The sequence below is a fragment of the Convolutriloba macropyga genome, chromosome 1 (assembly GCF_964194025.1).
Source record: "Convolutriloba macropyga chromosome 1, txConMacr16.3, whole genome shotgun sequence".
NCBI classification, from domain to species: domain Eukaryota; kingdom Metazoa; phylum Xenacoelomorpha; order Acoela; family Convolutidae; genus Convolutriloba; species Convolutriloba macropyga.
The window spans coordinates 17,608,486-17,635,716 of NC_134468.1; the positions used below are offsets into that span (position 1 = coordinate 17,608,486).

Here is a 27,231-nt window from a genome sequence, read left to right on the forward strand (position 1 = left end):
TTATCTACAGACAAAACCCAGAGCCAATTTTTTTCATGTTTTTATCATAAATCTCCTCTGAACATACTGTGTTGAATCGACTCTTTGGAGTTGTATTGTGAGAATTCGGTACAAGGCACATCGCTTTTGAACTAGAATTTGAACTTTTGATTTTGAAAATTGTTCACGTCCACTCTAAATTGAATCACTTCCGTAGCAGTTCTGCACAGCACACTATCTGTTCACTATGATTCTTGAGAAGTATCCTAAAAATTGGGATAGCTTTTGCTTAAGCGTGTGCATCAAACCCTACCAAGGAACTGTGTTTACAAATAGAGCAGGCAATCATCACATTAACATCATTTCACTTTCAGTCTGTTTTTCAAACTACATCAAGAAATTTTTACTTTTTTGAATTAGTTAAAAGACTATGAAATTTGTGGATCTAAAATTTTAGAAAGGAAGCAGTGAAAAAATGGATGTTGTTCTTCAAGTTAGTGCGTTCCTTTAATTTTTGACAAAGTTTTTACAATATTGAAATTTAAACTGAGTAGAATTCAAATAGAAAATCTGATTTTAATGAATAGCTATTGCTCTTCGAAATAGACAGATAGTTGTCCAAAAATAATAGTCCCTTTTGTAATTCGACTCAAACTTATAGTAAGTTTTTATTAGTAATAATAGTTTCGTTAACATGAGCTGAAACAGGCCTTAAGTGAGTGTCAGAGACTGTTCCGATATTATAGTATTTGACAACATAAAGTGTATCTTAGTGTATTGTATCAGAGGTCTATGTATCTTTAAAAATTTTCAAAATTTTCCATTTAATCCTTGATCTAAGGCAGACCCGGAAAACTTTTCGTTGGCCTCGGTTTGGATTGACACTAGGATAGAAACCCTTTGATGTTGCACTGACTTATTGAAAATTCTCAAAGCAGAAATTTTTCACTGAATCTCAGTGTTGGTTTTATTCCTTCCCTAAAAGATAGAGTAAAGCATCTGTACATTTACCACTTGGCAAACCAGCTTTAAAAACTGTTTTATGGATAATATCAACCACGCTATATCAGTTTGTTTGTGTAATGTTTTCAAATTTGGAAACCTGTTGAGCGATGCTCATGTGAGCAGAATATAGCTAACCGACAGAAACCCAGACGTTTTTTTAGAATTTTTAATAAAAAAACCTGAGGAAGTAACGAGAAAAAAAAATCAAAATCAAGGAAAATCGTTTAACGCAGAATAGACCATAGGACAGTTAAAGTACTGACACCTTCCAGATACTATTCAAGAAATCACAAATATTTTCAAGAACAAATTGGTTACATCAGAAAGAAGTAAAATTTAAAAAAAAACTTTTGATATTTGTGTTTTGAAACTTATTATAATTTTTCCTTGGCAAAAGTATACGAACTTGTTAGAGTTGATTCAGTTTTATGAACAACAAAATAAATGCTACTTAAATTATAAGAAGATTCGAAGAGTTCGTGTGTTAATAGTTACAGGCTTTTCAATCGCCGAAATATGCGATAAGCCAAAAGTGCAAAATAAGGTGGTCTTTTAAGAGTATTTTTGGTTGAAATTTGAAAATTTTAATTTTGCTTTTATAAATTTTTTTTATTTGTTTTTTCAGAAGTTTACCAATCTATATCTAAGCAATACCTGCGTGCTTAATTTTAACTTCAATGTCCAAATCTGAAGTCGACGGGACAGCTAAGCGACTGGTGATTACTCAAAATTAAATTTGAAGCAGAAGAAGAAATATAATATACTTCCAAAGTATTAGTAATAGGCATAATTTTAATTTTTTTTTCTCAAAAACTATTGAAAAATAAATAGATTTAGATTTTTTTATAACTAAAATTTTAAATGGAAATTCAAAGCGCTTCAGATACGTAGACGGAAGTAAACTCGATAGTTTCAAGCTTGCTTATTATAAAATGTCAAATGACCAGAAACTGAATGCGTATATCGACCCATAAGTTAATGTTCCAACATTTTTGCAAAATGGGGGAATATATATGCTGCGCTGGATTTTTTCTGGAGTCGATTTTTCACCTTTTTTGTACGCCTCGTAGAGAAAAAAGAAAAGAACCTTTGTGTAGGATTCGAGATCTAGTTCCGATTTATAAAACAAATTACCACATATTTGAATACTGGGAATCATTTAAAATTTCAAAGGGAGAATTGAAAAGAAAAAAAACGGGGGGGGGGGGTCACAGATCCCGTTGAAATTTCAATTCAAAACAAACGGAGAAATTTGTTGTAATCGTCGTTAAGTAGGATGGAGAGATGGAGTTTTGGTTGTCACTTAGTAATTCTCTACAGTTTCCGATTTAAACTATTTGACCAAAAATTATGAAAAAGGTCAATTATTTCGTTTTGTTAGTTTTTCTATATGTCGCTGTTTTTTTGCTGATTAAAAACTATTGTAAGAACCATGTTTCTCTTTTTTGAACAGATATTTTGGAATAATGAAGATTTCAGGCAATTTAGAGCTCTCAAATTAGCAGACGTTAATTTTGAATTTGTAAAACTAAAAGCAGAAAAGTTTATTTTTTTGAAAGTTTTTGAGTTGTTTTTGCAAACAATTCTGCTTGTTTCATTAGCACTTACCACTTCAGTTTTCAAAACTCGTGAGATGTAAAAGAACCGTGAGATGTAAAAGAGATGTAAATTACGGAATGAACATCCAAATAATCAAGTCCATTATTGAAGAGTAAAGATGGATACCTTTTTATATTTTTTTTTCAATTCTTTTTATTGTCAGACCAGGTTGTTTAGAGCTAACACCCTCTAGTACAATGCAATACAGACAAGATTGAGAGTTAGTGTTTTCGGACTGCCAGGTTGATAAAAACAAAAAAAAATAAAATTTTTTTGAAAACTGAGAAAATTATTTTGCACTCCTCTGCATTTTGAAATTGCTCCTTTCTTTAATTTGATAAAAAGTAAATATTTTTTTGATTGCTCAATTTTCAAGCTGCTCATATAAAAACTAAGAGTTTTTTCATAATGAAAAAAGAAAATTTTCTGTTTTTTTATTCGCATTAAATTAATTTTTTCATCTAATATCTTTACAGTCTTTTTTTTGCCTTTTTTGTCTGCAGTCTTTCTTAAGATGTTTTGAAAGACTTATGGCAAAAGCTTTTGATCAATTTATTCATTTTTTTTGTCTTTTTGTTGACTTAGATTTGTTTCTCGTAAGTTTGGTCTTTCACTTGTAACTTCTCACTCAAAGTGAGCAACTTATTTATCTTTTGTTTATCTAATTTTCAATTTGTTTGATCTCAACCTAATTTCGTTCTTACGTTGTCATTAGTCAATCTTTTTCTTTTATTTTTTTAAATCACCAGAACACTCATTTTCACGTAAAGGTTCTCAAATTGGATATATTTAAAAGATGTTTTTGTTTGTTAGCTTAGCTTTATTTTTCATGAACTCTCAATATTTGAATTGACCTGTTGTGTTCCTTTTGAATTCCTTTTTTCCAAAAAACATTTTCTATTGCGATAAGGTTGGTCTTAAAAGCTACAGTTGCAACCTTCTGAAAGAATTATGAGCATATTCATTAGTGCCCTTTCGTTTATAGCTGAGCTGTGCAAAAGGAATCCAGGAAGTTTTTTACAAACTACTTGCAAAGGTTGGCTTCCAGATGTGTTAATTATCAATCTTTTTTAAATTAAGAAATCTCTTTTAAAATAATTTTCCGATTTTGAAACAATATGAGTAATTAAATGTATACTCCTTATAAAACAAATCCGTTTATTTCTTTTATTCGTTAGAACAATCATTTAGCCCGCTTGTTCGTGCATGAGTTTTAAGCCAACATTTGAGCACATATTTAAGCATTTTTATCAGTCTGGAGAAATGATCAGCTCAAGGCAAATCGATGTTACTCCACGTAGTTGTCCGGTTGTGATACTCTTATTTGTCGTGTAATTTGAAACAGAACGCAAAAAATTGCATTATCATTAACTTTGTTACCATCGTAACGTTACGCGTTTAAACGAAATAAAGTGACATGCGCACCAATATTTTTTGCCTACGAACTTTTCGGCCATTTCAAATTAAATTTCATGTGGTGAAATTTGCACTGCCATTTATGATTAATAAGTTTGCGCACCCATCTGTTTCAAAAGTTTCTGCATGATGTCCTCAAGTTATTTGTCTTGACAACACGCCGCGTTAGAAAGTCTATTTTTATATTACTCCCCTTATCTGGGTGAAAAAGGGCTACAGAAAGATCAAAGCTCCTTTCTATATACCGCTGTTTATAACGTATTATATCCCTTTTCATGTTTGGCAGAGTAAGGAAAAGGTCACTTGTAAACTTTTGCTTTATTATGCAATTGATAATTCATGAGCTTAGTTCAGCGATATCATGAGCTTTGGCGATGACGAGAACTCGAACACCAATCTTTATGCATGGGAAATCCTTGTCCTTGGATTTTCTACACTGTTCCATATTGGAAAGATTTCGAAAGAAAGCGTGGGAAGGCGTGTCCCGTGAATGAATAACAATTTAGCCGTTGTGTTATTCGAGAATAAATTTTTCAACTTTTTTCTATCTATCCGGGTTGACCAAAAGTTTTAATCATAGAACTTTCATATTATGGACCATTGACTTCATAATTCAAAAAAGTTTTAAAAGATTGGTAAAATTATAACTTTGCCATAAATGAAAGTTCTATGACTAAAATTTTTTCATAAATGGAAGTTCTATGACTACAACTTTTCCATAATATGAAAGTTCTATGGTTACTAATCCTCCATAACAACAGAAAGGAGGCATTTAAAGAGTCTTGGTTTTTTCGTGAGTCCTCATGAGCTTCTTAAACTACAAGGGAAAACAGTTTTGACTGTTTTTCTTGCAGAATAAGCAAAAATGGAGGCTCTTTTTTTCCAAGACATATAGCTAAAATCTAAAATCCCGGATAAGCCAGGAACATTATAGCACATCATAGAAGAAAGAAACAACGCACAATTAAAATACAGCGCATGGGAGAAGGTGCCTGTAAGGGCACAAGGGGATGGACATTTAACAAAAAATCAATTTTTCAATTTTTTTTCAAGTTAGTTTTTTGAAACATACTTTTTCCCTCCTTTTCATGATATAAAAAAATTTTGCATAAAAATTTAATTCCATAGAACTCCCTTTTATGAAAGTTCTATGACTACAACTTTTCATAGACGCCATAATATGAAGTTGTAATTTTATAACTTTTTGAATTATGGAGTCAACCCGGGTAACCAAGAATATTCTTTTAGAGACTAAACGAGAATAATCTTCAATAATTCGAAATGAAGAAATCTCCAACAAGAATTTTTTATCATAACATGATAATTTGTTACTTGAATAATAGTGGGAGATTTTTCAGATTGCGTATTTTAAAACATATATCGCAACCGTTATCCATTGTTTCAGTTATTAATTGTGCTTAAGCTATATTGGCAGCAATCGTGTTGGTTATCTTGATTTTTCTTTTTGTGAATTTTTTGTCGAGGCAATTTTACCTTTTACTTGACTTTTCCTCGAATGACTCCAGGATGTTTGCGTGATCTAAATAGGTCCCATTGATAACCTTTGTCAATTAGACTCATTTTAGTGCGATACTATGCTACAGTCTATTTGCATCAGAGTGTCTCTGGTTGCACTATAGTGTATACTAAACTGAATCTGCAGACCCGAAGATTTAGAAATAACCTTTTCTTTTCTTTTATTAAACGAAATCTAGGAAATTTGGCAGTAGAATTTTTTTTATAGCAACATAAACTGCTTTGTGCCCAATTGTTTTAAATGGGATGTAAAAATGCATGTCCAGTTGTTTTACTTTTTCATATTTCCGCCATTTCACATTTAATTTTTTTCTCGGCATTGTATTACTTCGACCTTGCCGTTTAAACTGCTCTTCAATTTGTTCAAAAATATCTTATGGTTGATAAGGTCTGTTTTAAAGATGGCTGCGAGCGATTCATTTCAGCGATTACGAATTAATTTATATCTGAATGAGATTTTGTCTAAGTAGAAGTAACGGAAAATCACTTACAAAAGCCTCTTGTGATGTGAAATATAATCTTAACTAAATTAACTAAATCAGTGTCTGGTTTCACGTTGTCCCTTTTGTGTTAACATTTTGCCCAAAAATTCAGAACACAGAATAATCTACCTTAAGATATACACACTACAATGCTAACAACGATTTTACAAATTGCGGAAATCTCCGTATTATCATAATCTCATTATGCAAGGTACTCGATGCAGCTCATTGACATGAATTAGCATCCATTATTTCTTATCGTTGCCATTTTTCCCTGCAAATTAAATCTCTACTTTTCCTCCATGGAGCGAGCAAACAGAAAATCATCATCGTTTAAACAAAGCAAACGTGTAAAGCAGCCACAACCGTTGATAGTGTTGCACCACACGAAAAGTACGGATAGCACCAAAAGCAGACTGTCTCGGCAAAGCTGTTTGACAGAGGAAAGTCTGGTTTCGCAGAAAACGAGTGGATGTTCGGATTTGAACCCGACAATTTTATACAACGGGGCTAAGAGGCCACTGTGTAAGACCAATTCAGTCAGCGGTGCTCTCTCACCATTTATGGTAACTGGGCCTGTAGACAGGCGGAGTAGTGGCAGGCGTTCGGCAACATTGCCGAGGTAAGTTAGAAGGTCGTAAAATCAAAGAAAAATTATAACTTAACAATTTACGCGCGGACTTAAATCATTCATGATTGCAAATATTATAGAATAATTTATGTAAAAATATTTTTATGATACCAATTCTGACTCTGAGTCTGCAGTTTGAAATATAGCAATTTTTTTTATATTCAGAACCATTATAGCCCAGAGTACTATGTTGAGTACGTGTCAGAAGGTCTAAATTGTTTCTTCTTTTAAAAAATCGAAATCTTGGAAGATATTTCAAGGCAATAAAATTGAAAACCAGAGAGCTTGCCGAAATTCCAAGGAACCATTCGGACAAAATTCTTGTCAAGTTAAGCTCTAAAAGGAGAAAAGATAAACAAGACTGCTTTCATGATTCTGTGCGTAGTAGATAAAGTTCTCACAAACTTATTTGATGGCTAATAAAGCATTATGTTACTGCTTTTGGTAGACTATGGAGACGTTTTTGCAAAAATTTAACAGTACATAATATAGTTACAAAATTACACTGATATATATGATACTGACCTGGCTTAATCAGTTCATTCTGTCTTTCAGAGAATATGAAAAGGGAATTTTCAATGATGATTGTTGCAATTGTTTTTATGTAAGAAGATCCTCTTGGGCCATGACAGTGGGGAAATAACAATTTTTGGTTTGCTCTATGTTCTAAAAAACACGGATGACATCTATGGCAGTTCTCTAGCAAAAAAAAAAATACAAAACAATGAAAACTACTTTTTAGCAGTATCCTATATGTATAAACATTCCTATATGTATTAACATTAATTCTCCTGTAATATTAGCATGAGCTTTTTTGTTAATTAACTCGTCAATCATGAGCCTTTTTGTTAGCCCGAAAAAAAATTAAGGAAATGATTTCTTTCAAATTGAACCGTTTTGGCTGCATTAGCTTATGTTTTCGGTTGAAATTTATAACCAGACGAATAAATCCTAAAAACTTTCAATTTTGAATGAATGTTTTAAGCTTTAGGTGCATTCTATTTCAAAGGTACTTTTGAGGAAAATGTTGGTAAAACTTTGTAAGATTTTCTTGGAATGTAAAAGCAAAAGAGTTTTTCAGGGGCACCTAGTGGTGGCGAGAGATTACGAGTAGTTGGATCACTAGAGTCTGTAAACCATAATTGAACAAGTACTGTTTGAAAACAGGACACTTATCACTGACATCAGCAGAAGCAGCCATTTTTTATTACATGCTTTTGGTTGAAAGGTTGCCGCAGATGTTTACAGGGCAGTTAAGCGTTTCAGGATTTTTTTGTAAGTTTAGGACTTGATAGTTTTGATAGCGTTGATTGCAAAATTGAGAGGTCTCTGCTTCCACAACTGAGAAACAAAAAAGATCGCTTGTTACTTTCTTATCAATTGAATCCATCGTGATGCTTCTCAGCTAAGTATCAAAATTACTCTTGTTGAAAAAAGTTTGTCCGTTGATAACTCAAAAAATTGAGCTTGCAGAAAGGAATAGCACAAAAACAAGATTATGCCAACTTTAGTAGATTCATGGACAATCCAGTGAACAGATGACAATTGCCAGCAAAAAGAAGGGTGAGTTACCTTTTTCGCTTAAACTGTGCGAGCAATGAATGTCGCATTTTAGTTGTTATTGTGATAACGAATTTTTGAAGTATAACGAGCCTCTTTGACTTCCTCATCTCCCTGAAATGACTGTATCCTAATCCAAAAGATTCCCTAATCAAAAAGAATACATCGTTTATATGAAGAATACATTGTAATCAATAAAAATTTTAAAAATTTGGTTTCGAAAAAGAGGGGAACCTTGCTAACCAGTTTTTTTCACTGATGTTTGTTCGAAAACCGTCTTACAAACTAAGGGAGAAAACTTTGCTCAAATATAAGTAGCCGTTAAATATGTATCAATTTAATCGAAAAAAAAAAACACAACCAACTGTTGACAGCACATCTGCTCTCGAACGATTGGCAGGGGCTCTATTTTATAGTTTCTAAAAAGAAAAATGAGGCTCCCACTATACTAGTGGGTATGGGTTGCGAAGGTTCAAACTTCTGACTCGATGGTCGTGCTCCTAGTATATGCTATCTTTCTAAGCCTGATAAGTCTCATAAAAGTATTTAATGATTTAAGTAAGTAAATTTGACTAATTGATCTAGTTATAAGTTTTATATAATCTTTATAGAAATTGAACATAGATAATTTTACAACTAAGTTATGAGGTTATGAAAGTTAAAATATAAAGTTATAAAAGTTAGAAGTTATGAAAGTTAGAAAGAGGACAAGGTCGGGAAAGTTAGTAAAAACTTTACTAACTCGAACTGTTATCAGTACTTATTATTCCCTTTTGAATAAAGTCCTGACTTGAAAATTATCTCTAACTATTCGTTATTCGATATAGTTGAGAAGATTGGTTTAGTAATTTCACTTTGGAAATACTTTCGTTTTGAGATTACTTTCTCGATTTGGAGATATTAAATTCTCAGTTTCTCTGAGTTATTAATTCTTAATTTCTCAAAGTTGTGATTCTTTCTTTGCTATATATAGTTCGCAGAACGGGATAATTCCCGTCCTGCTGGCTGGACGGTAAAATGTCCGTTTGGCCGGACGGACGGACATTTTACGCAATTTGAATGGTTCAGCTAAATTGCATCATTCTATTTTTAGAATGATGTAATCTGAATACTTAGCTTAGCTAAGCTAAGTATTCAACATAAACATTACTTTAGTACATCCCGACCCGGTCCTTAGTGGGGGTAAAATAAAACAATCTGCATAAAGATTTTACAAAATATGTGTGATGAAACAACTGCATAATACTTTACAAAAGAAAAAAAAATAATAAAGGTTAAATATACGCACTGTTTAAGATATAAAAGAATGTTTTTGCGACTCTCCTCCGGGCTTACAGATTTGAAAAATTTTCTTGTTCACGGAAGTCGCCGTTTCGGTAGTCGCGTAATTCTCGCAGCAGGCTGTCATTGCGCTGCTGGAGTTGGAAGTTCTTGTACCTCTCCTTTAGAAAACTCTGCTCGAGGTTACGGATGTAACTGTCCTCAGAGCTTTCTAAATTAGCAGTTAAAAGATAGAAAGGGACTGACAAAATTTGCGTGTCAATCCCCAAGTTCTTTGCTCGATATGTTTTGGTTTTGGGGTTGTATGACATGAGTTTGTACAAATTGGCGTGGTTCTGTAGTTTATAGTTCAAACTCATGTCGTATTTCGGGTGCTCCTTGAAGCTTGGGTTGCACACGAGCTGCTCCGTTTTCATCTGCCGGTGGATTTTATCTTGTATTGTGAGGGTTTTCGGCGAGACCGCTGCCACTGGTGGTTGAAGTTGTGATGGTCCTGGTTGTTCTGATGGTTGTTGGCCATGAGGTTGCGGGTCCACTGCTGGCAGGAGATATTGCTCTAAAGGGGGCTGGTCATCGAGTAGAGGGAGTTCCAAGGGGGGTTGGTCATCGAGTAAGTCTTCGAACGCAGGTAGCAGAAAGTCATTGTCGTCCAGGGTGATGTTCTAAAAAATTTTTATACAAAAGGGTTATTTATAGTTGTAATTAATTAGATTTAATTACACTGGAGAGGTTGGGAAATCATCATTGCTAGATTGATTTTCCCTCTCTTGTCTAATTGATTGTAGCTCACTTTGTATTGGAGGGTATATGTTTATAGTCGGCTCTTTATAAGTTGGTGCTTGTACTAAGTGTTCTGAGTCGTCTCTTTCTTCAGTAGGACGAAATACTGAAGTTACGATAGACTGAAAAAGTATATTAAAAGTAGCTGATAGTATTACTTTCCCAAAACTCACTGAGGGTCCAGTAATTTTGTGTATTTGTAGTGCTCGAATGATGCAAACTACAATGTCGATAATAAATTTCACAAAAAGGAATACAGCGAAAGTAATTCCGCACTGTTCTAAATAATAGTGTACTCGGCCGAAGGCTTTTATATACCGGTTGTGTAGAAATTGTGACGATATTAGAGAATCTAAATATATTGTTTTTGTAGTGTAGTAGTTGCTATAACCACTAGGCTGGCTTTTATTATGTTGAATCTCAACTAATTCACGAGAAAACTCTTGCGCTGCGTCTTTCATTTCAGAATTTAAAGTTACATCATTCCAAAATGCAATCATGTCTTCTTTGACATGAAAAGAAACGTCCTGTCCATTTTTTAATTTTATAGAAACCATTTTGTGTTTCTGGTTGCTGGGTGCGAATAATGCTGGCCCAGTGACTTGTGTTATACTTGGAGTTAGTTCGATCCAAGAATTATCATTTTCAATATCTAGTTGAAAAAGATTCTTTTGTTTGTTGTTACATGGTTGTTGTTTAGCAGTAGTGAAAGTTTGTCTGCTAACTGGATCGATAAAGCGAACTTTATTTTTATATAACACCGGTATTCGATCGTAACAAGTATCCATTACTTGTAAAGGCGAATAAAATTTTGGACAGTGATAGAGCCAGGCTATATTGCCGTTTGTCTCTAAAAACATAGATCTGTTATTAGTTAACAGAAAACCAGCCAGCTTAGGGCTGAGACGCGAATATGCAAGTTGTGTATTTTTAAGTGAACGTTCTAGTTCACAAATTTGTTGTATAGTATTTATTTCAGAGAGTTGTAGCCTTCGGAAATTAGTGTACTGATAGTAGTCGAATTTAGTATTCAAATGTGCCTCGTAATCTATCTCTGTTCGGGAGATATTAAGCGAACTTAGTGAATTGTTCGGAAGTCTAGTAATTCTATTTATATTAGGTAGAGGTTCGAGTGCCTCTCCTGTATTCATATTAAATCCGCCTGTAAATTCAACATATATTGTGTCGTATGGTGACGGATAAACTATATTATTGCTATTGCATAGTGATTGAGGCTTATTGTACACTTGAAATAGAAAGCTTTGTTCTTTCTCTGATTCTTTAGAGATATAGTAATTATCTCCTATTTTTATCATTTTGCCTTCAAATTGTTCTCTTAAAGCGAACAAGCAATTATCTTGTTTCTCCCAGCTATAAGCATGGGGGTCGGTTGAAGTACTTTGACAACCGCCTTCTGATAATGTGCAAGGCAGGGGAATATTTTGCCAGTTATTTACTGATCCTCCCCGCAGGTTAACATTTAAAGTTGTATCCTGCATATAAGTTTCAAATGTATCGTGAATTATCCAGCCAGAATCGTCACATTCGTTTGGATTTTCTCCAATATTCGGACCGGAATTTTTTATATAAGTTGTTCTTACATTTAATTTAATCGGAATTTCTTTTCCGTTAATACTTAACTTATTAGTTAATCTAGCCTGCCTACACTGTTCTGGAGTTAAATCTACGTCTGTGGTAATTGTGCTACGTTTTGCATCAATTCCACTAGCGTCGAAAAGGCCGCAATACCACCTAATGCTTTGGTGGCTTGCTCTACACATAGTAGCTTCTAATTTTCCTCTAAAGAAACGGTTGAAAATTTGTCCTTTGACTTTTGAAATTTCAACATTTTGTGGTTCAATTTTACAAGGAGCGACTTTGTTTAGTGAGTACATTTTATTAGAGTCCATAAGTGAACAATCGTAGTGAGCGACTTTTAGTGATGTTGCAGTTTTTGCGTATAAGTGATGGTGAGCAGTTTTTAAATCTGTGAAAATTTCAGAGTCTGGGTTTTCACAATTTGTGAAATTAGATAAAATTAAAGTTGTAGTCACAACTAATTTTGTGATATTTTCTATTTGTTTGTTTTTGCAAAACATAAATAGACGAAAGAGAAAAAGAATAAGTAAAAGATTTACCTCAGCGAAATTCCTTCTGGGGTTTTCGGTTTCAATAACCTCTCCCTCCTCGGGGAACAGAGATTCGATTGCAGTATTCATTTTTAAAAATGAATATTTGAGTGGTTTGTGGACAAAGTTGAAGGGTGTAGACTGTGCGCGAGAGATTCAAAAGAATGAATCGATTTAGTTGGGGTGAGAATTTATAGATTTCTTAATGGCAATTTGGCCGTCCGTGCGGATGGCAAATTACTGAGCCCTGATTGGCTAACGGTTCTTTTCATAATAATTTGGCCGTCCATGCGGATGGCAAAATACTGAGCACTGATTGGCGAACTGCTCCAACTGCATTTTATCAGTTTGTATATTTGCATAAACTATTGAGAGCGGATTTCTATCCGCGCAACTGGCAGAATACTCAATTCTGATTGGTTGATTGAGGGCTGTCCGTGAAGACGGAGTGAATACAAAGTTTAACTGGTTGGGGTATATTTCTATTCCTGTATAAATAGAGAAATTTTCTGAGTGTAATACTAGTCTAACTTTAATAATAATGAACAGAACAATTTTAAAATTGTTTAAAGAGGCGAATTATTCTGCCTTTGAGCAATTGAATTTGGAGTTGGATGCCAGAGAGATGAAATTTTTCCTCTCTGAGCATTATATAACAACTCAAATTGTCCTTTCTGAAGAGGAATTTTATTCTCTGCGGATTGCGCAGGAATATTGCATAAATAATAAAGACAGAAATTTACTAAAATATACGAAAATATGTCCTGCTACAGTGCAGTACCTCAATTGTTGGTTGGGGAAAGAGGTAAATTTTCTGAGTTACACTTATTTTTGGGAATATAATGGGGTAGAGAAAAAAAAAATTTTTGAATTTTAGTTCGAGCGTAAGCTAACATCACCAAACCCTGAATGCCACGAACAATTGTTGAACTATGTGTTCGATCTGTGGCGAGTGTGGTGGACCCCTGAGACAGCAAGAGCTGCCCAGCAACTATATGGGTTGGCTGTTGTTCTGGGGTGCGGGCTGCTCTTCCGAGACTGTACTATTACCCGCGAATACATTAAACTCATTAAAGTCGCTAAGGCTCGTTTATTTTAATTTTTGTTAATTTTGGTTTAGATATTTTTATAGTATGTATATTTTATTTTTGTAATTTCGTATGTTTTATAACAGATTTGTATAAAAGAATTATTTCTTTTGGACTTTTGGAATTAAATCTGATGGGATTGTATTCCCATAGCGTTTAGGTTCAGTCCGTGTTCGCTGCGGTCTGACATCAGAATAAATTGGATTAGGATTAGTTTTTATTTTTACTGGGTGGGGGATTGAACTAATGATAGGGCTAAATGTACGGGAATTGGACGTAGTACTTTGTGAACTACTTTGGGGGGTAAACAAATTCCTGATATGTAGTGTACTTTCACTATCATTTCTATTTGTTTTGTATGGGCTGTTAGGCGCACTCCGGCACGTGTTAACAGTAGTTGAGTATTCAACTGGTTGCGGTGATGTTATTTGCTCAGCCTGATTATTTGCGTTGTTAATAATAGGCCACGGCATATATTCCGGGTTATCAATTGTTTGGTGATTGAATCTATTTATTGAGTACTGGTTGAACCTATCATAGTAGGCCTGTGAATCATCATAGTTAGTACTATAGTCCTGTACTAACTTGTCTATTTCCTGTTCTTTAGGAAAGTATTCTACTAAGTGATTTCTATGCACTACTTTCTTTTGTTCAGTTGTGTCGTGAACAATTTCATACGTAGTGTTAGTAATTTGTTTAGTAACAGTATATGGTCCAGAGCGTAACTCTAGTAGTTTCTTGGATTTCAATAATCCTTTAGCGTGATTCTCTAGTAGAACTTTACGACCGATTTTGATTGGTCTACCCAATTTAAATCTATTCCTATACTCGTGTGCTTTGTTTGTAATTTGCCGACAGCGAGTATATGTTTTACTATATATACTTTTAAATTCATTTTCACGTTGTAGTATAGTACTGGACAATCTATTTTGTAGTAGTTTGTCTACTTTCTCGTTTTTACAAGAATTTTCACAGTGAGTATGTAAGGGAAGGTCTTTACAATACTCTGAAATACAATTCCGTCTATTATCCCGCAGCAAGCCAAGCTTAAGGGAAATTGGAATTTGCGGTTTAATACCGAATACTATTTCGTACGGAGTATATCCTGTACTGTAATTTATTGCAGTATTATGCGCGAAGGCAAATTTATTAGTAAGACTAGCCCAGTTTGAACCGGTGTCGTTAATAAAACTGCGCAAATAATTTGCTAAGTTTTTATTTTGTACTTCAACCTTGCCATTTGTCCAAGGTGAGTATGAGGTCCGTGGCTTTAAAGTAATTCCGAATTCATGCGTCCAGTGCACAAAATCATTACTCAAAAATGCAGTACCGTTGTCATGTACTATTTGTTGGGGAATTCCGAATCGGGTAATATATTTTTCAATTAGCTTAACGGTTTCTGGTGCATCAGCGGTTTTTGATGGATACACTTGTATAAAGCGAGAGAAACTGTCTACTATAACTAGACAAAATTTCTTCTGATTACTACAAGGCCTAAATGGACCTTTGTGGTCTATGTGTATAGTATGAAACGGGGTTGTTTCTAACTCTCCCCACTGTTCTAAGGGGGCTTCGTTTAGATCATGTCTTTGTGGTTTATTCTTTTGGCAATCTAAGCAGTCATGTACTAGCATTGTAACCCATTTGTACATTCCGGGCCAATAAAAGAATCTACTAATGTTGTTAAATGTGCATGTGTCTCCGCGATGTCCACTTAGTGGATTATTATGTGCTAACTCAAAGCATTTCATAAATAACGATAAAGGAACACATATTTTTGTATCGTATAAACCGTTCTCGTCTGGTTTATTGTAACATAGTAAGTCATATTGTTCCTCGAGTAGTAGGAGGTTAAATATATTTTTATATGCACGTAGTCCTTTACAATGCTTAATTGTACTTGTGCTCGGCGGTTCTTTGCCTGCCTTTAGCCATTGGCGAACGGTTTGTAAAACCGGATCATTTATTTGTTCACGCAGAATTGTATCTGTGTCTAGTTGAGCTTGTTTAGTGAACTCTGTTAATTTTAGTAGTAAATCTTTACAAGATACTTTTACTACTTCTGTATGTAGAGTCGTCGGTTCTACAATGTCACACTTGTGCGTGCGTTGTTTGTATTCCTCTTTCGCTTGTTCTAGTTCTTGTATCAGGGATATATCTACATTTCCTTTTTGTAATTCTAACCAGTCTTCGTCGTCAAGACCGTCGTCAACTGCATGTACCTCTTCGGGTATTTCTTCATATGTATGATCGTTAAGGCTCTCTGTAGATACATTCTCCGAAGACATTTTTCTGATTTGATTTATCTGTCGTCCATATCTGAACGAGTCGGCAATATTGTATATTGCACTACATGTTTGCTCTATATCGTCGCTTGCGTCGTTAATACTAAAATCTTCGTCAGTTATATTTAGTATTTTCTTTTTCTGTCCGGGTATATGTGCAATTACCGGATAGCTAGTATTTGGGGGTGCTTTCTTTTCGTCACAGTGTAGTATTGAATAATTTATCGGTTTGTAGTCCGACGTATAGAAGCGAATGTCTTTTGGGACTGTTTTGTGTTCAATTTGGAACTTTCTCGCTTCTTCTTGTGGTACTTGTCTACTAAGTAAGTCGGGGAAAGCAAGGTTTTTGCCTTCAGTGTATATTATCTTTAGATTCTGAAATTTAGTAAGCACGACTTGATACTTAAAGAATCTATGTGATAATTGTCCGCGGCGAGACCAGAGGAATAGTATAGGTCTGTGATCGCAGAATAGATATATTGGATAGGGGGAGCCTATAATGTAGAACTCGTACGTTTGTAATGCTGATATTATTCCGCACAGTTCTCTATGCTGTGGGGACATTTTCTGTTCTGCTTTATCGAATACACGGGAGTTTGCAGAAACAATTCTTTTCCCTTCGGGGAACTGTTGAATTAGTATACTACCAGTTCCTAAGTTGGAAGAGTCAGCATGTATATGAAAGGGGTATTTTGGATTGGGGATAGCGACGGAAATATCGTGTGCAAATTTTGCTTTCAATTTATCGAATACCTGCTGGTGGCTATCCAGCCATTCGAAATTCGTTTCATTCTTAACTAAATCATATAGCGGTTTTGCGTCTATATGATAGTTTATAACATAATTTGCATAAAATCCCATCGCCCCTAATACGCTGAGGACATCGGTTTTCGATTCTGGCGTTTTTAAGTTTTGTATATCTGCAATGCGCGAAGTGATTGGGCTAAGTGTCCCTTTCGATATTACATGCCCGAGGAATTTCACTTTTCGTAAGAAGAATTTTGTTTTATCCGGCGCAGCTTTTAAGTTAGCTTTACGCAGTAGTGCATGATATTCACGTATTACTGTGAACATTTCCTGTTTATCTTGTGCTTGTAGCAGTGTATCGTCAATATAAGTGATGGCTTGCTTTTTCTTTATTAGCGGTCCAAATGCATAACGCATAAGTTTACTAAAGAAATTCGGAAGGGGCTTTAAGCCGTAAAATCCGACTTGATAGGTATATTGACGTCCACCTACAATAAAACTAGTTAATTTCTGAGTTTCTTCTGTAAGGGGAACTTGATGATAAGCGCACGACAAATCACTACTTGTGAAATATGCTCCATTTACTCGTGTCATCAGAACTTGTAGTGGCTCGAGCGGCCAACTTGAGTTACTTGTATCTGTAATTGAGTTGAGGTAGCGAGCGTCAATTACAAGTTTTACATAGTCATTCTTAGGCAGTATAATAATTGGATTTACAAACCAGCTATTTAAATCGTCGTGCTCATTTAGCTCGCGTATTATTCCGGCTTGTATTAATTCGTCCATTAATGCCTCTAACTTGTCACGCAAATGTAGGGGAACTTTACTGGGACGTTGCTTTTTAAATTCGCAGTCCTTTTTTAGGGGTATGTGAAATTTCTGTTTCGTGCGGCCGATGTCATATTTGTGATGGGAGTATACATCCTCATCATCTAGAAGAACTTCTAGAAGGGCTCTGAATTCATCGTCTGTTAAATCACTCTATGTGAAGTCAAACTTTTTAAGATACTCGATATAGTGTGCATAGTTTTTACTTGCATCTTTTGGTCGTGTATCGAGTCCTTCTTGTACAACTTCATGAATAATGAAGTGATTTTGTTCAGTTGTTCTAAACTTGGGAAATTGTTCGGTATTATTGGGCTTGCATAAGGTTTTTGCATCATTTGAGAAATCAGTTGCTACTTCAGCATCATTTTTGCATTTGTTTACAATTTCATCGCCTACAATTCCAAATATCTCTTCGATGCTTTCATCTGTGTATTGTGTAGAGGACGGCATTTGATTAATTTCGGCTTTACTCACATAAACATATATTTTAATTCCTGAAGAATTGAATACATTGTATAGCAATGCAGATATCTCAGACCAGTTCATTTTGTCTAAACCGCATGCAATTTTTGGCATAGCTATGCATCTAATGTTCTGCATTAGAAGTATATTGCGGAGTTCGAATAGTGCAGTTGTAATACTTTCAATAGTCGGTTTACTATTGTATTTTTCTTTAGTTATTAGACTAAAGATTTGGTGTCCGAGACTAGGAGCAATGTATTGTAATACATTTCGGTTTATTGTATTTCCGTCACGATCGTTCACTTCTACTTGCCACTTACAATGTTCTCTCAAGTCGGGGAACTTTTTACACAACATAAGTGCAAAGCCTTTGCTCATAGCGCAGTCCTTAGAAATTGTGTGTACAATAGCCATACTACTATTGAATATTGACTGTTCTTCGTGGTTAATATAATTTATGCAACTATCGGACTCGTTTGACTCAGCCTCTTGTACTGAGTTAACAACTGTACTAAGCATGAAACAATTATCCAATTCTTCATACTTGTTGAGTATTGAGTATGCGAACTCACTACAATCGCGCATGTTGAATTTGCGCGTATCACGACTCAATACTAGATCACATACAGCGTACCCAATAATGCCTTTATTAAGTTTAATAGGGTGATTTTTGTGGTTTTCTATTAGTATAGGTAGTGTTTTCTCTTTTTGTGTACAGACTGTGTTAATAAACACTAGTTCTGTTTTTACTGTATTTTTGTGCGGTAGAAACGAAGTGCCTTTGGGGTAACATAAATCAGTGTTTTGGTGTTTGTACAAGTAGGTTGATCTTGCCTGTATATAAAGTGGCTGAGACAAGATTATTGCTTCTATCTCTGATACTTGTGGATACTGTTTTTCGTTATTCAGTGTTCCATAACTGATTACTCCTGTGTGTTCTTTTAACTCTACAGCAGGAATATCGAAATACAGAGCTTTAAAGAAAATATGGCAGAAATCAACACCAATCAGGTTAGACGTTCCTTCTTGTGTAACCCATACTTTATAGTTTGCTTCATACTTTCCGTCAGTGTCAAAGTATGATGTTACTGTAGTATGGCCTAACATACGAATTTGTGATCCATTATAGGATTTTGTGATATTGATAGCTGAGAAGATTCTCATGCTAGGGTTCAACTTTTGCATTTCTAGAAATGTGGGGTAATTTATTATCGTACATGTCGAGCCTGGGTCAATCAGATACTCAATCTCAAGTCCACTATTTTTATTTATGTCTCCGGTGGTGAAATAATACATGTTTAGGTAAATCCTGGATTTTGGATTACTATTTGTATTAACTTTCGGAGACTTTAGAAGTTTAAAGGGAAGAAATCTGTGATAGCATCGGTGTAATTATTCTGATCGTAATACTCTGTTTGTTGGTTTTGATCCTCTACCCAGTGAACAGAGTGGGACGAGCGGGGTTGTTGATCATAATATCTACTGCTTGATGCTTGAAATTGATTATTATGCACGTGGGGGGGATAAGAACGTTGAAAATTTTGATTCTCACGTTCGTAATATTGCCTAGCTTCAGTTTCATGGGGACTAAATTGGTTGTGTTGGGGAAATTTTTGTTCATAGGATTTGTTATTATTATTATTATAGTGTTTATTTCCGTATCTGCGGTTGTCATATCCGCTGTTAGTATTATTTGGGCGATTCTGGTTATTAAAATACGGCTTATTGTTAGTCTGCTTTTTGTAGTCAGTACTGAAGGATGTCTTTTTCTCCTTTTCCTCAGTGAGTTCTCTTTTCATCTTTTTAAATCCTTCATCAATCCTGTGCTTAGAGCAGTTAGAAATGGAATGCCCATGATTACGGCAATAATTGCAAAAGCGTGTGTTATTTGGTCGTCCTTTTACATTGGGGTCTTTAAAAGAACCTGAGTTAATAGCGCTGACTTCGTTATTTCTCATTAGGCTAGTAAGCTCTTTAATTTGTGCTTCAAGGCTACTGATTTTATCATTTGTTTGTTTTACTGTGCCGTCAGTGCTAACAGTAAATGTTAAGTCCTTTGTTATTAAGTGATTTTGTATTTCGTCCCATGTTTTATCCGGATTTTCAATTCTGTATTCATGAGCTTTGCGCTTTAAAGATGGGGGTTGCAGGCCTCTAATAGCAAAGTCAATATACTTTTGCTCTCTTTGTCGCTGCTGTATTGTTCGTTCAGTAGCGATTTGGCCAGGATCAGTTAATCTTGCGGGTATTTTTTCAGGCCATCCTCTATCAACAGCATGCTTAATTCGGTGGAAATAATTTTTAATTAATTCCCCTTCCTGTCTGGTTGCTCCCTCAACTTCAAGTCGATATTTGAATTGGTCACGACTATCTGTGAACCGGTTTATGAAATCTCCTTTTATTTGATCCAGAGTTCTTGTGGGGTCAATAGTATTGAACCACTCTAATGCGGTTTCTGTCAGTAAGGATCCAAATAGCGCTTTGCGTCTATTTTGGTGATTTGCTAAAGCGGCAGCATCTGTAGGTAACGTTGTGCCCAAAGAGAAGTTTATTTTTTGTTCTACAGAACTCCAAAATTCATTTGCGTTTTGTCTGGGGTCATTTCCCGAGAATGTAACAAGTGACATATTCGGATGGGAGAGAGGTGTATCAGTAAGTGTTCTTACTAATGTAGCGGTACCGGTTGTTCCAGTACCAGTGCCACCAGTACCGGTGCCACTTCCAGTTCCTCCGCCTGAGGCCATTAACTTGGTTAATTTTTAAAAGTACTTAGAAGATAGAATATTTATACGAGCCTCACTGGTCGCACCAGTTTATACTAGTGGGTATGGGTTGCGAAGGTTCAAACTTCTGACTCGATGGTCGTACTCCTAGTATATGCTATCTTTCTAAGCCTGATAAGTCTCATAAAAGTATTTAATGATTTAAGTAAGTAAATTTGACTAATTGATCTAGTTATAAGTTTTATATAATCTTTATAGAAATTGAACATAGATAATTTTACAACTAAGTTATGAGGTTATGAAAGTTAAAATATAAAGTTATAAAAGTTAGAAGTTATGAAAGTTAGAAAGAGGACAAGGTCGGGAAAGTTAGTAAAAACTTTACTAACTCGAACTGTTATCAGTACTTATTATTCCCTTTTGAATAAAGTCCTGACTTGAAAATTATCTCTAACTATTCGTTATTCGATATAGTTGAGAAGATTGGTTTAGTAATTTCACTTTGGAAATACTTTCGTTTTGAGATTACTTTCTCGATTTGGAGATATTAAATTCTCAGTTTCTCTGAGTTATTAATTCTTAATTTCTCAAAGTTGTGATTCTTTCTTTGCTATATATAGTTCGCAGAACGGGATAATTCCCGTCCTGCTGGCTGGACGGTAAAATGTCCGTTTGGCCGGACGGACGGACATTTTACGCAATTTGAATGGTTCAGCTAAATTGCATCATTCTATTTTTAGAATGATGTAATCTGAATACTTAGCTTAGCTAAGCTAAGTATTCAACATAAACATTACTTTAGTACACCACATAGTTTTAACAACTTTCATAAAAATATGGAAAAAAATTAAGCAATTGAAACTAACTGTCTAGGTTGTCAGTCAATTGAATGGCTTGGGACGATGCCATTGTGCTACTGACGTCAGTGACCATAGTTGTCACATGTAGTTACTTTCGGATTGTTTTCTGGTTTTGTTTTGAACATCTTAAATATTTTTAAAATCGATAATGAGAATTTTATGATTTACAATCTGTTGTAATGTTGTGGAGCCCTTTTAGTAACTAATTAGAGAAATTAATAGACAGTAGTTTCTCAATTGTTTGTTAATTTTAATTTAGGAAACTTAGAGCATTGTCTTGGATAAAATTCTGGTGCTACAGATTCGGTTCATGTGTCATTTTCTTTTTCAGGCTTCTCTCACGATTCAATATAATAAATTAGTTGCTTTCACTAGCTTATTTTTCTTTTTTGCCTTAAATGTTGTTTAAACATGCGCTTTTCTCTTGTGTTTTCTATGATTTGTTCACCGAATGGACTAAAATTTACTTAACATTAATGAATTGACCGGCATCGGAATATGCAATGACTTTAGAAGCGACGGAAACTCATTTTGTAATATAAGATGGTTGTCATGATAAGTTTTTGACGAGCAGCCGTTGGGTTTTTCGCGTGAAGAATTTTTCATTTTCTGTTGAATTTTCATCTCATTGTTTGCCGTATGAGTGGCTTGAAGTGTGCGTCGGTCGAAATGATTATTCATACGAACAATTTCTTCTGGTAGTGCTTTCAAAAATGAAAATTATTTGTTCGAGAAGAGAGGAGCCAGCTAATCAAAAATAGGAATAATTGGCGCACTAAGAAACGCAGTTTTTAAAAACATTGTCATTTTCCGTAGCATCTTGCAAAATTTTTGAAAAACTGCTATTCTAGAGCTAGTGTGGCCATTTTGATTTCGCCATAAACTTTTTTAAAAAAATTTTGGATAAGATTCTGGATAAGTTTCTCAAAAATAGTTTACAAAAAATTTTACAAGTTCGGGCAGTCATAATTTTGCTCTAATTATTGATCTTTTTCATGCTCTTGGAGCAAATATATATTTAGTCATTTAATTGGTTTTGAAGAAAAAAAGGCTAACTAAAACAAACATTTTGAAATTGCGCCTCACAATGATTGATATCTGCCAAAAGCAATTAAAAACTACAAAATTAAAATTTATTCCTTTGGAGTTTTCAAAAAAAACTTAGAATTTTTTTGCAAAATTATTTCTTTATTTGACGAGTTCTATTTTTGTTGGAAAATTCGAAAACCGCTATTGATTTGCAAAAATATCGGGCTGAACATCGGGCGTTCTTTTGTTTTTTCCAATTGTAATGCGAACTTTTTCTGTTCTGTGTCTGAATATTGGCTCTCTCCAATTGAAAAATTCTTTGCTGACAATTTTCTCATTTTTGTTTTTTCTCCCCATAAGGAACAATTTTTACCTATCCATATGACTGTGTATATTGTTCACTGTTCAACAACAAGTTTGATCATTTTTAGAGCTAGTGTGCCAAAATATGTTTTGCAGGAAACATTTGCAGCGAAATTTTGCTAGGTCACAGTACACCTCTCTCAGAAAACGCTGAAACTCACCATTTTTACAGGTGCAGTCTGTAATTTTATTTGGAATCATGGGTTCAAAATGTTGAGCCAGCCAAACATAATGGCAGCTAGTTCAAAATCAATCAGCGCCGTAAAAATTTGCAAATTGAACTAATTAGCTGAGTTTTCCCCCAAAAATTAAAATCTCTTATTTTTAAAAATTGAAAGAACAATCATGCAGTTAGTTTTCGCCAATGGAGGCATAAAAAGTGGAGTTTAAGAATAAGGGTTGTGATGAAAGGCTCTCATCTTTTCATCTATATTATCCATTTCAGTTAAACCGTTTTTTGGACACTTTATCAAACATATTTGAGATCAAGTATTCGGGGACCATAGTTTTTTCTAGTAAATAATTTTCCTTAAAACTGCACTCGCAGAGCAAAAGAATTGTGGATTGCTGTGTTGGTATAAAAGCCAAAAGCAAGAAAACTGAAAGTTTGTTTTGTCAACACTCGATTTGCCTAAATTTTAAATCAAATCAGAGTTCTTGGTTATAACACTTCACCAAAGAATGGAAAACTAGACAAACTGAAATCTTCAACGTTGTCAAGTTTTTCCAAAAGCCCGAAAATTTAATTTGCAAAACAACATGAAATCATTTGCTTTTCAAAAAAATGTGATTTGCGTCTTGAAAGGGAACCGTTTTCACAGAAAACCATTTTTTAGAAGGGGATTTTCGTGTATGTCTTACTTTTTGCATTACTTGATGTTCTCTGTGTTCCAGATTCGATTAAAATTTTTTTTGGAGTACGAATCCAAAAATTTCCATGGCTCGTCAAAACTTGTTTTTGAACTGAAAATAGGGAGGGTTGCTGTACTCGCCTAGGGTAGAAAAACAGAAAACAGAATTAAGTCACCGAAGGTCAATTAGATCCACTCTTCTGGAGCCGTGCTTATCTGAAATTTTATAATCTATCGTCGACTTTTTTGCAAAAATCTCTTGGCCCAGAGGTTGAAAAATTATTCCATTTCAAAATTTTTCAAAATGCTCTCCCTGAGAAAATAATTTGAAATTTGATGGTATTCGTATTCATATTGGCGACAAAGAAAAAAATTACAGAATTATCTTCAGTGTTTAGTTCTTTAATACAGCAGTATTGCTCTGGGTTTTCTTTTATATTCTCTGACTTGCACAGTTTACTTAATCAAAAGAAACATATGAACTTCAAATTTTGAAAACTTTGCTACAAAATTTTTGTTTTGTACTTATGAAGAATTCTGTGTAAATATCACAGCTTGGCAATGAAAATTGTGTTGTAAAGTTTTGTTTACAAAAATTGATCGAAATTAGATAACATCTTTTCTGCAAAAAAAATAATTTTTTGAAATCAAAACATTGGCAAAATAACAATTTTTACCTGTCTATATGACTGTGAATAGTCCTCACTGTTCAACAACAAGTTTGCTAATTTTTAGAATAAGTGGGACATAATAGGTTTTGGAAACGTTTGCAGCGACATTTTACTAGGTCGCAGTACACCTCTCTCAGAAGACGCTTTTGCTAGGTCACAGTACACCTCTCTCAGAAGACGCTGAACCTCTCTCAGAAGACGCTGTTTGGAATCATGGGTTGAAATGTTTAGCCAGCCAATTATACTGGCAGCCAATTCGAACCAATAGGCGTCTTAAAAATAAGAAATTGAACTAATTGGCGGAATTTACCCCAAATAAAAAATTTTCTGTTTTGGTAAATAAAAAAGAACAATTCTGCAGTTAGTTTTTGCCAAGTGAGCCATAAAAAAGAGAGTTTAAGAAATGTGGTGGTAATAAAGGTTGCCATCATTTCCTGTATTTTATCCATTTCATTGAAACCGTTTTTTGGACACTTCATCAAAAATATCTGAAACCAAGTATTCGGGGTCCATAGTTGTTTTCTCGTAAATAATTTTCCTTAAAATTGCACTCGCAGAACAAAAGAATTGTGGATTGCTGTATTGGTATAAAAGAAAAAAGCAAGAAAACTTAAAGATTGTTTTGCCAACCGGTGATTTGCCTAAGTTGTAAACCAAATCAGAGCTCTGGGACATCACAGTTCACCAAAGGAATGAAAAACTAGACTAACAAGTACAAAACAATAATTCTGAAGTTTATATGTTTGTTTTGCTTAAGTAAACTGTGCAAGACTGAGAACATTATTGAAAACCCTGAGCAGCAATGTTGTAATAAAGAAGTAAACACTGAAGAACAGATATTGCTCACTGTTCAACAACAAGTTTGATCATTTTTAGAGCTAGTGTGACAAAATATGTTTTGGAAACATTTGCAGCGAAATTGTGCTAGGTCACAGTACACTTCTCTCATAAAACGCTGAAACTCACCATTTTTACAGGTGCAGTCTGTAATTTTATTTGGAATCATGGGTTCAAAATGTTGAGCCAGCCAAACATAATGGCAGCTAGTTCAAAATCAATCAGCGCCGTAAAAATTTGCAAATTGAACTAATTAGCTGAGTTTTCCCCCAAAAATTAAAATCTCTTATTTTTAAAAATTGAAAGAACAATCATGCAGTTAGTTTTCGCCAATGGAGGCATAAAAAGTGGAGTTTAAGAATAAGGGTTGTGATGAAAGGCTCTCATCTTTTCATCTATATTATCCATTTCAGTTAAACCGTTTTTTGGACACTTTATCAAACATATTTGAGATCAAGTATTCGGGGACCATAGTTTTTTCTAGTAAATAATTTTCCTTAAAACTGCACTCGCAGAGCAAAAGAATTGTGGATTGCTGTGTTGGTATAAAAGCCAAAAGCAAGAAAACTGAAAGTTTGTTTTGTCAACACTCGATTTGCCTAAATTTTAAATCAAATCAGAGTTCTTGGTTATAACACTTCACCAAAGAATGGAAAACTAGACGAACTCAATTCTTCAACGTTTTCAAGTTTTTCCAAAAGCCCGAAAACTTTATTTGCAAAATGAAACATTCAATCATTTGCTTTTCAAAAATGTGATTTGCGTCTTGAAAGAATGAGAATCATTTTCACAGTAAATTTTTATTTTAAAAGGGATTTTTCTTGTATGTCTTACTTAATGCAATATTGGATGTTCTCTGTGTTCCAAAATTGATTGTAACCTTTTTTGGATATTTTGGAATAAGAATGCAAGAACTTCCATGACTCTTGTCAAAACTGGCTTTTGAACTAAAAATGGTGAGGGTTGATTTTACTCGTCTAGGGTAGAAACACAGAAAGCAGAGGTAAGCCACCGAAGATCAGTTGGATCCACTCTTCTGGAATGGGCAGTGGACTAATCATATCATCGCTTATATCAAACTTTGCAATTTATCGTCGAATCTTTGTGCACAAATCTCTAGGCCTAACGGTCGAATAATCATTCTAATTCAAAGTTATTCCAAAATGCTCTCCCAGAGAAGAGAATTTGAAATTCGATGGTATTCGTATTGCTATTGGCGGTAAAGAAGAACAAAATTTTCTTGAAAAAATATCTCCATTGATTGGTTCCTTATTACACAAATGCTGCTCAAGGTTTTCATTTAGTTTTTTCAGAATTGCAAAGTTTACTTAAGCAAAACAATCATATAAACTTCAAATTTTGAAAACTTTCCTACAAAATCTTTGTTTTGTACCATTGAAAAATTGCTTTTAAGCAATTTCTCTGGTCACTTCAAGAACTATTTACAGTTTGGCAATGAAAATTTTTTTAAATCTTTTGGTAAATTTTGTTTACAAAAAACGATCGAAATAAGAAAATAGCGTTTCTGCAAATTGTATTGTTTTTTGCAATCAAAACATCATGGGCATCTTTCAAGCAAACAGACTATATTAACCTTTTGAGTTGCAAGAGTTGCAAGTTAAGATCAATCAAGATTTCACTAGAAACATTATCAGTGCCCCGTTCTGTGTCCGTGAATGAGATATTAGTATTTCTGATTTATGATTTACGTGGTTTTTTTTATTTCACTTTGAGTTCAATGACTGCATTTAAGGGTGGGTCGCTTGTTTTTTTTTGGTAAAGAAGTTCAGGTTGGTTTCAACTTTCCACGCTTTCTACAAAGTACGAATTCTCATTTCGTTGATGAGTGTTTGAGGTGTTTCTAAATACAGTGTGCTCTAAGTAAGCGGAATTTCGTGCTTAAGATTTTCGAAGCTTTTCAGCATTTTTGGGCGCATAATACTGTAGTCCATAGCATACAAGCTCAATTGGTCGGCCGATTTATCGTTTTTTCGAGAAGTGTTTGGACTTGTTGCTGCATTGTGTACAGATTTTTTCCCCGAATATTCATTTGATTGTTATTATAAGAATTGTTATTAAAAAATATTAT

General features: G+C 34.4%; 1 protein-coding gene across 8 annotated transcripts in view; it reads left to right on the plus strand.

Moving 5' to 3' along the window:
* The window catches only part of LOC142335874 (dystrobrevin beta-like), a 203,811-nt gene that overhangs the window by 61,567 nt on the left and 115,013 nt on the right, over window positions 1-27,231 (plus strand). The window lies entirely within an intron of this gene.